At 36.4% G+C, this 7,856-nt stretch overlaps 1 long non-coding RNA gene across 1 annotated transcript; it reads left to right on the top strand.

Moving 5' to 3' along the window:
* Positions 1-2,342: 2,342 nt before the first annotated feature.
* Positions 2,343-5,794, top strand: LOC118598045. The gene is made up of 4 exons (XR_004947098.1): positions 2,343-2,389; positions 4,192-4,353; positions 4,893-4,994; positions 5,442-5,794. It is a non-coding gene; the product is annotated as an uncharacterized LOC118598045 (long non-coding RNA).
* Positions 5,795-7,856: the final 2,062 nt, after the last annotated feature.

The raw sequence follows: 7,856 nt of genomic DNA, 5'->3' as shown, positions 1-7,856 counted from the left end.
TGAAAAAACAATTCTGATCCCACCATTAAAATAAAATTATAGGGGTTATATGTTATGTATTGTTTTGTATTGTTTTGTGTGTGTGTGTTTTATTTCGTTTTGTTTTGTTTTGTTTTGCTTTTTGTGGTGAGTTGTGTGGTGGTTTTTGCATTGTTTTGTTGTGTTTCATTTTATTTTGTTGTAGTGTTTTGTGTTGTTTTGATTGTGTTGTTTGTTTTGTTTTTATGTTGTTTTGTGTTGTTATGTGTGGTGTTGTTTGTTGTGATTTGTTTTGCTGTGTTTTGTGTTGTTATGTTTTGTTTTGTTTTGTTGGGGTGTGTTGGTTTGGTTTGTGGTATTTTGTTTTATATTTTGTTAATGTTGTGTTGTTGTGTTTTGCTTTATGTTGTGCTGTTGTGTTGTATTGTTTTATGTTGTGGTGTTGAGTGTTTTGTGTTGTTTTGTTTCGTTGGGGTGTGTTGGTTAGGTTTGTTGTATTTTGTTTTATGTTTTGTTATATGTTGTGTTGTTCTGTTTTGTTTTGTGTTGTAGTGTTGTGTTCTATTGTTTTATGTTGTGTTGTATTGTTTTATGTTGTGGTGTTGAGTGTTTTGTTTTGTTTTGCTGGGGTGTGTTGGTTTGGTTTGTGGTATTTTGTTTTATTTTTTGTTATATGTTGTGTTGTTGTGTTTTGTTTTATGTTGTGCTGTTTTGTTGTATTGTTTTATGTTGTGGTGTTGAGTGTTTTGTGGTGTGTTTTGTGTTGTTTAGGGTTGGGTTTTACAAAATCTGATGACAGAAATGAAAAAAGAACATATATAAATATATTTTGAGTTGGGTCATTTTTCTGTTGGACTGAATGGTAACTAAATTATTTAGTGTGATAAACAACCCAGCAGTTACCTTGTGAACTGACCTGGTTCCAATTCCAGTCACTTTAACCTTTTAACGTCGAAGCTTTAGCTCCAGTGTTTACATTCTTCAACTATTTTAGCTCCGCGACTCAATTATTACAATTCCTGAGGATTCTGAAGCTGAGAAAAGCAGCTTTGCTCTAATATGCAACACTGCAGTAGGTAAATGCTTATAAAAGTAAATCTGCTGATTCAGTCACAAAAAAGCTGCTTTTTTTCTGCGTCAGATTTAGCTGATTCACATTCATCACTTAAATTGCTGAAGAGTTACTCTGTCTAGGAGTGTGTGTTATTCAGGTGTCACCACCAACATGTCTAGTGTTAACAGAGTTAAAAACCTACTCTGATAGAGATTGTGTTTGATGTTTTTGACATGTTCTTGTAGCGTTTATCTGATGATAAGGGGCATAAATTTAAAAATTAAGATCAAAATTGCATTTATGAGTATCTCTTTATTCAAATAGATGTGATTCAGACAAAAAGAGTGGATTTGTGACTTAGAAAATACGATGGAGCCACAAGCTTCCTGCTCCGAGCTCTCAGTGATGGCGAGGGTAAGGGGGGGCGTGGTTGCCAACAGTCCCACTCACAACTCAGATGTGAATTTTTAATAAACTAAAGCTATGTCCTAGAAAACAACAAAGGTTGATGGATTTTGGATCAAAATAGCAGAATCATAATTAAAGAGAAAACTTTTGAAATAGATCAAAACATGATTGGAGTGCCTCAAAAAGGAATTCACGTTGTTCTCAGACAGAGAAATAACAATTAAACAAGACTCCTGAAAGCATCTAATTCCAGTGATATAATTCCAAAGATTAGATTACAGACGCTTCCTAGAAACATAAATGAGAACTGCTAGCACACTGTTGCAGCTGCAGCTGCTGTGACAGAAATGTGATTCAGCACATGAATGAAGGTGAGGTGACAGCGTGGGAAAGTGGAAGTGACAACGCATAGAAGACAGATCTGCTTCACTCACTGAGGTCAAAGCTTCTCTTTGAAGCTTTGCCAAATTGACTGGAATAGCCTGAAACTCTGTGCAGGCTCAGTTTACTTGAAAGTGCCGTTTCCTAATGCTTGTGGAAATGCTGAAAATGTTATTTCTTTACATGCAAGTGTAACTTTTTACTACTATATGGGTATAAATTAAGCAAAATATAAATTATAAGCAGTATATGGGTCATTTTCTCAGCCTAAATTACAAATACGCACCTCATGTGTCAGAAGATCCATAACCTCTTATTGTAACAGTAAAATTTGTCCAACACAAGAGGAATTCTGCTCTTATGTGTTGAACAGATCAAGTTAAAAGACAAAAAAAGGATTTAGTTGTGTTTGAAAAGATGTTCTCTGTAAAAGCGTCTTTTAAAAATACAATATTTACTAAACAGCTGCTCTATTTATGTGAAATCAATAAGAAGGGGGTTAAAGTGCATTCTGTGAAAGGATCAAGCTTAATCGTCGAGATAAAGCATTCACTTCATGAGGAAAAGGTAAGGACACAAAAACCTTTCAACCACAGAAGGTCCATTTATTCAGTTTCAAGGGTAAATCTAATGGAATCTGAGGTTCCTCAAAATCCAGATTAATGGAGGACTAATTAGTAATTCATTTGTCGCCATTCTTTTCTAGTCTTTTCTTTTTTCTGTCTTTGTATATTTGCTTATTCAACCTGCACTCTGGCGTTTGCCCTTCAGTGAACACGGCTCAGCCTTGCCACCTCATTAATTTTAAAAAGTCAGAAAGTTGTGCCCTCTGAGCAAAGTTTACCACAAACAAAGAACATTGTGCTCGCCTTACGCCCTTCAGATCGAGTTTTTTTTCTGAATAAACTTCAAACATCAGCACTGGTGAAAAACTCAGGTGTCGTTTGAGTTTGAGAGAAATATGAGAAGCAGTAAATATCTTTGTTCTCCACTCATGCTGGGTTTTTGTCTCATTCCTGTGGAACAGACAAACAAAAACTTATTTGGGATCCCATGAAGGTAGCAATAGCGCAGTTGCAATTAATCTTAATTAGCAGAGGAAATGACAGCAGCATATGGGTGGCCTCCAGTTAAAGAGCCTGTTCTCACAACAGTTTGTGCTTTCTGAGGCAGATGCTGGGGAAACTAGAAGAACAAAACTAACATTAGAAGATGTTTTAGTTCTTTTTGCAGAAAAACAGATGGGATGTGAGCAGAGATTGCATGATGTAACTGCTGAACCTGTAAGTAAAGGGACTTCTGTGACTTAAAGTTAGAACAAAGTAAAGGTTGAACAAAAAAAGAAGGAAAAATAAACGTTTTTAATCTCATGTTTCCTTCTTTTCCTTTATTTTTTAAAGGATTTTAAGTGTGTCTAATGGTTAAAAAAAATAGTAAAGTCAACAGATTTAATTTTGATTGGTGAGATTTATAAATTTCTACTGAGATACACCAACAATAGTAAAATAAATTGATTTTTCTTAAATCTCTGTTGACATTAAGCAACCTACTAACACATTTGCTGCATTTAGATGATGCACACAGAGTGTATTTTATTTTAAAAGGAAGTCATCCAATTAGAAGAAATAATATTTTCTATTTGTGCCAAAAAAGATATGTTTAGTAACAAGAACATGGATGAAAATCTGTATTTTTATTTTTCTCAGTCAGACTTTGTGGCTCCTCCTGGGTTGTGGCCAGTAAGAAATCCACTCAAATGGCTCTTTAAGCGTCAAAGGTTGCAGACCCTCCACTATACAGACACATATACACATCTTCCAACTGAAAAAAAAATTGTTTTTAACATATTAATTTACGTACACATTTTTTTTTGTACCAACGTTCATAAACGGCGATAGCATCCTGCAGCTGTGGAGTCTGTTGTTTACACCGCCAATAATATCACGGCTGCTAAACTTCTTCCCAATTTAATCTAATACCAATCCAGACCCTGAAGCAGTGCAGTGGCAGACAACAATGCACAAATACCCATTAGCGCTACACTAACACCCTTTGCAGAGTGCAAATACACAAATGTCAATATCAGTTCACATTTTTCCCAGACTTTTGTGTGTCTGTGCATTCACATTTGTGTGTTCACTCACACACCTATGAATGAGGGTGAGGACAAAAATGAGGAGACAGATGAGTTTTCTTTCCTATAGACACATTTAATAGTAAGAGAAATACCAGTAAATTCAGAATATAATTTACAGTGTTAGTTGTGCACAGACTCACACAGAAAGCTTTGATTATCTGTGTCTCCCTGTTTCCATCATTCTCTTGCTTCTCCAAAGGCTGACTCGATATCCTCTTAACCCAATTTTCAGACTCTACTACCAACATCAAAAGCCTGTCAGACTGAGCACATGAAAGTCTGTTTTCTGAGAGCTGCTCATCATCTGACTGGAGAACTCGACGGAGCTTTTTATTCTTGAAACATTCAAAACAAAGCATCCTTGGAAGTCCATCGTGAAACAAATAGTCATCCGGTAAGGATGCTCAGGGATGTGAGCTGGTTTTAATGGAATGTCAAAGTGTTTTTTTTTTTTTTTAATACATTTATGTTTATTTTTTGCATTTATTGCATTCAATGTGATCTATTCATTTCTGAACAAAATGAAACATTTTTTTTAATGTGTGCTCATTAAAAATTAAAAGATCTTCCGCTTGGCAGCTACGGTAGCCTGTAAGGATTATTGCTTTTATTAGTTTAATTTTCATGGTTTTTGTAACTGAAGTTGTGCTTTTCAGATTTTGTGTATCCCTCCCATTTAACAGTGAGTTCCCCCCTTGTACACTAACATCCATCGTCTTCCTTTTTTTTTACTGCCAGTCATTGTTTATTGTCTTCACCTCCTTTCCCAAGACATGTTCAGGTTATTGTTTGACCAGGTTTTAGTCTTTTTTTTAAATCAGCGATAGATTTTATTTTTTCAGAGTTCATAGACCCACTCTGATGAAAATTGTGGTGTTTTTTTGTTTTTAACGGTCATGAATCTGTCCCTGTCTCCCCCTCTGACCATCACAGAATCAATCATCTGAGTGCTAGCACTTCCTGGGTCTCCATACTACCCTTCCCATCAGCCCCTGCTGTCTCTCCCAGAAGCTCCACAGCTGTTTTCCATCTGCAGTAAGTATGTCACGAGTATGGTATTGTTTCTGGCTCTCTCCCTGCATCACTGAGTGATCTCAATCTGACCCGATCTCAATCTGCTTTGTCTTTGACACTGATTTTTGCCGCCTGCCCCGACCTTCGACCTCGTTTTCTGATCCCCTCATGCTCGTGTTTGACCTCTGCCTGCCTGACCCTGATTGAGCTTTGTGGACTTTAAGCTGTGATTCACTCTTGTTTTCCTGTCTGTACTAAATAAACCTGCTGTACTTGGATCTATCCGTCTACCCGTCTACATTTTTCTGATGATGGAGGAAATATTTGAACAAATTAAGCTAAAAATTGCATTTTTCTGCTTTTCTTTATTCAAATTGTTGTTAATCAGGAGCAAAAAAAAGGTATTTGTGAGGTAAAAAATACACCAGGTCACAAACTCCCTGCTCCACCCCATTGATTCTCTTGCAGACAAATGGATTCATTTGTTTTTCTCGTCGGATCTGGAATCTGCCTCAGAACTCTATGGATGGAAAACTCCAGTATTTTTCACCATTTTTGTTGCACGGCTAATTATGGGTACATGGATAGAAATAAATCTAAAAAAAACAATGGTTGTCATACTTTGTTTCGCAGTTTATCACAAACACAAATAAACAAATGTCTGAATAATGGGTGATGGGAAGGGGGGGCTGGATTGCTCCATGGCAACTCAGAGGCAGATTTCTAACCAATTCCTGCCACTCTGCAGAAGCTATATCCCAGAAAACAAAACAGATAAAAAAAATTTGGCTAAAAATGGCACAAAAAAACAAATAAAATAACACTTGTATCAGTTTCTGCCATGAGCTTTAATTTCATTTTTGAGTCTTTCGCAACCCTAATTCCTGAAAATAACCAACTGGATAAAAAATTCTAAAACTAATTACTTTGAATTTCAACAACAGTGGCAGAAAGCCAGTAAATAAATCTGTTCCACCACTTTGAATAAACAAATGAATAATCAATATGCATTGTGGGTATCACAACACGATTTGGTCTATAAGCTTTCAGTACACAATAAATGCAGACTATAAAAGCAAAATTCAACAGAAACAGATCTATGTTGCATTTGAAAACATAGATAATTTAATAAATGAGAGAAAAAGGTATTATTTTCTTTAAACAACTCCCTATTTTCTGGTAATCTGTTGAGTGGTACACAGTAAAACCACCGAAAAAGCTGCATATTAGCCGTTGGGTTGTTTAATATTAACATGCCAAGGTCTTGGTAATACTTTTTTAATCCACTTTCACCAAAGGATCAGCATGTATTTATCCCTTAAATCTTCAAAGGTGTGGCGTGAGTGTATTTGTCAACAGATGCCAAGAAAATAATTTATGTACCCGAACGCAGAAAAGAGTTTAAGAAAACCGGCCTTAAGCTACCAAATAATAAGGACAATAATCAAGGACAGAGAAGCATTAGCAAGCTTCAGAAGCATCCTCCACATTAGACAATTATTTTTTATTTCCAGCTTAGATAACTAGGCTAAGTAGGGCGCTGTGAAACTGAGACAAAGATTGTTATCTGGTGGGAAAATAATATCTTGAGAAACTATTCTGGCAATTCAAACACAAACACGCTCCTCTGGGTGGTGACAATGTCGTGTTCAGTCTCCACTTTGTACTGTTTTTGTATGCAAGCCTGCAGAAAGGTAATTTGTCTGTCCTACATTTTAAGGGTTTAACACACGCACATGTTTTTGGTGTGTTGACAGTAAGTCAACTGTTGAAAAGCACACAGATTTCTGTTGATACATCTGTCGCTTTCGAATCGACAGTGAGCCCCCTCTGCATGTCTGTCTGACAAATGATGCATTTAGAGAGGAACATTAACACGCCGAACATGGGGGAAATTCAACTAAAGGATTACAGTGTGGTTCAATCCAGACGAATGAAAAGTAGAAGGACGGATCTTGTAACAATGAATCAAGCTGCACTGTTTTGCTCCACTTCCTGCAGGTGATTTGGGAGGATTAACAGCATTGATCTGGCAGGAGGAATAACTTCGTCTTTTTCATACACAGCATCAGCAAAGAAACACATGTTTATTTATAGGCACCACCACTAAAATAGTATTTATAGCAAACATGTTCGTGCTGAATTTCAAGGAAAAGTTCACCAGCTCCCCCTCTCTGTGGTGAGTGAAAATTTTCATTAATTGATCATCTTTTGAGTTATTTTTTAAAGCTGTGGTCTTTAATTACGATTATGCCGTTTTCAGCCAAAATCAAGGAACTGGTGTCATTTCTAGGACATAGTTTCTGCAGATCCTGCCCCATCTTCCTGTCATCAATCTGTCATCCCAGTAGCTTACACTTCCAAGCTAACACTAGCATGCAACATTGGAGCTAGCCGGCTGAACAGTTTTGAGCCAAATGCCAACTCAGTGGAGGAAAACGAAGACGTATATGTATCTAGTCATCTGCAAGTGGATGCATCAGAATGGAGCAGAGCAGGGAGAATTTTTCATCTGCTCCTTATTCACAACAGTTTGAATAAAGAAATACTTGGAAATTAAGTTTTGAGCTTAATTCTATTTTTATATGTTTTCCATCTTCAGAAAAACATGTTAAAACACCAAAAAAAACATTTTTTTTCTTAGAGTGGGTCTGTAAACAAGAGCCAGTAAGAACTTGTACGTACAAACTGAGTAAAATATTAGGTACTTTTTACATTTGAAACTATTTAAGTATTAAAATAACTTCTCGCTTTTCAATTACCCAGAAAGCCGCCATCTTTGTTCCAAGATGGCGGCGCATATTGGTGCAGCTTCTTACTTCTCCTCTTCCTTGTGGACCTTTTTGTGTCTTTTTTTATTTATTCTTAACATTGATTCTGCCT

Source organism: Oryzias melastigma, linkage group LG22 (assembly GCF_002922805.2).
Source record: "Oryzias melastigma strain HK-1 linkage group LG22, ASM292280v2, whole genome shotgun sequence".
Taxonomy (NCBI): domain Eukaryota; kingdom Metazoa; phylum Chordata; class Actinopteri; order Beloniformes; family Adrianichthyidae; genus Oryzias; species Oryzias melastigma.
The sequence above is the reverse complement of the archived record's forward strand: the minus strand, read 5'-3'. Positions and strand labels throughout refer to the sequence as shown.